Here is a 2,814-nt window from a genome sequence, read left to right as displayed (position 1 = left end):
TCCAGAACCCAAACCACGCAGTCAGTTATGTGAGACCCAGTCACCTTAACCACCACACCCTCTGGCTGTTCCAAGAATCTTCTTCTAAATCCTTATTCCTAGACTGTAGCCTTCAACTAGTCAGATCCTATCAATGACTTCACTAAGAGACATGGTATTATAGTAAAATTTTATCTACCCATCCCTCTAGCCATCAATCCATCCAAATAACATTTGTTGAGCTTGTTATAAGCTGGATGCTGTCCTACCCTTGGTGCTCCAAAAACGAATAATGTGTCATAATTACCTCCATGGAGTTCATTTGCACTGTATCATGGGAGGCCAACTTAGTAATGGTCTGCCATGTAATAACTATTTTAATTATTTCTTGAACACAATACTATAAAGACATTAGAAAGGATGAATTCTGTCTTCTATGAGTGGAGAAAGACCTTAGAGAAAAAACAAACTATTTACAAATTATGCACTTACACTTTCTTGAAGAATATATGGGGATTTTCTAGGTCCTCAGAGTGAAGAGAGGTATCATGGGTAAGATATTCGTTTTACTTATTTTTAAGCTTATTAATTGTTTTCTGAGAGGCTCAGAAAGAAAAAGAGAGAGAGAGAGAGGGATCTTTTTTTTAAAGAGGTTTTGCTAGAGGGTGCGTACGCTCACCAAAAAGACAGAGAGAGACAGAGAGACAGAAAGCAAGAAATCAACCCCTCCCCCTGGGGCGGGGGTTGGCCACGCCGCAATCTCTTCTCCTCCTTTCTCCTCTCGGGATCTTGGGCACGCACACGCGCCCGATGTGAGTTTAGGCCACCGTGTCTGGGACTCGAACCGCGGTAGACTACATGGGAGTCCAGCAACATAGCCATTACGCTAACTGCTGGTCCCACCAGGATCTTTACACCTTAGTCCACCCTGTCTCAGTTGGCTAAAATCATAAGTACATACATGCTTGCCCTGTATGACCCCACCCCAAGGGGTGCTGGGATGGGAAACCAGGACCTTTGCCATGTGTGTCCAGTTGTGTTACCACATGGGTCCTTTATTAATTTAAGATCCTATCTTTTAAAAAGATAGATGATGAGGGCTCAGCCACTGTGGTATAGCAGTAATGAAAGTACCCTGCAAGGCTGGAAGCCATTTACTGACCACGGAAACCCATTTACTGACCATGGATCAGCTTGAAAACACAACAAACATGCACTCAGGCATCCAGGAACCCAAGGAGCTGGAAGACTGGGAAGGGATATTGCAGTGTGATGAGACCTGAGACCCTGTTGAGGGTGCTTTATGTGTGCATGCATGTGATGCCCATCATTTAATAAAAGTGAAAAGAAAGATGATCAGAAATCTTTATACTTTGTATCACGTTAGCTTATAATGGAATGTTTTTAATATTATGGTCATAGATTTTCCTACTAAGTGTTTTTTGAGTGAAATTACATATTTATTTTTCAATCTAGGTGGTTTGCAAACATTTTTCTCACACTCTTAGTGAGAAGATATTTTTTCTTGATCCTGAACTGTTTTAACCTTTTATCACCTTCCTTAACTGAGATATACTTATACTTCCTCTTTGCTCTCACTTCATAGATAAAATAGATCCCATCAGATGTGAAAACACTGGGAGTGCCTCCTCATTGAACTACTAAGTTTTATCCTTGTTTGTTTTTCCCACATTTTAAAAAGCTTTCACAAAGGGCCTTCTAAACTGTTCATTGTCCAATTCTTCCTTTGGGATGTCATGTGACTAAACGTTGCCTTTTTTCTTTTTTTTTTTTGGAGAAGTTTTTGCTGTAGGGCACATGTGCTTGCCCGAAAGGCAGAGAGACAGAGAGACAGAGAGATAGAAAGCGAGAAACCACTCCCCAGTGGGGATGGCCATGCTGCAATCCCTTCTCCTCAATTCTCTCAGGATCTTGGGCATGCACACACATGCGCCCAGCAAAATACAAATATTCCTTCCATAACCCTTCTGTAGCCCTCGGTATCATTATCAAATCCCTTCTTGGAATTTTTTCTTTACCTGACTTCTGGATACCTCCTCTCTGTTTCACTCTTATGTCTCCCCATTACCAATAGGTTGTGTCTAATTTTTGTTTAATTGTCAGAGGGTGCATGCTCTTTCTAGATGAGAGAGAAAGAGGGAGAAAGCACCCTGAAATGGAGCATTCTGCTGCAATCCCTTCTCCTTCATTTTTACATCCTGTTTGGATTTTGGCACATACAAACCCAGTGTGTTTTCCAAGCCACAGGGGCTGGGATTCAAACCATGGTTAGTCATATGGGATCTGACTCTCTTAACCACTAGGCAAGGTATAAAATCTAGGTATAGAATCTTTAACATGGTATTCAATGCCTTTCATAATATTTGCCCTTTGGATCTGGGGCATTATATTCCTCTTCTCTATTTCATCTTTCTTCCACTCTTTACCAAGTACTGGTTCTTGATAGTGCTAACTGCTTAAATTCTCTCAACATGCCCTTTACTTGGAGACATCTGGAAAAACTTTTCTTTCTGTTTGTCTTTGGATTCATCCTTCAAGATTCAAATCAATTGTGAGAAGCCCTTCAGGACTACTTCTGAGCAGAATTAATCACTCCCTTTTCAATCTTCCATTAGTACTTTAGTCAGTATTCATCTCTCTGCTCCTAGATTCTTTTTCCCCCCAGAGGACCATATTATATTTGTGTTAGTTGAATGAATTTTGAATCATCTTAAATCCTTTTTGGCCATATCCTGGATATAAATTGTGTGGTAATAAAAATAATGTTTACAGTACCTGTTATTCTTTATCTAGATTTTTCAGTGATTCATAGTA

This window comes from Tupaia chinensis, unplaced genomic scaffold (assembly GCF_000334495.1).
Source record: "Tupaia chinensis unplaced genomic scaffold, TupChi_1.0 Scaffold144529_1, whole genome shotgun sequence".
In the NCBI taxonomy this organism is placed as follows: domain Eukaryota; kingdom Metazoa; phylum Chordata; class Mammalia; order Scandentia; family Tupaiidae; genus Tupaia; species Tupaia belangeri.
This window is presented reverse-complemented; position numbering follows the sequence as displayed.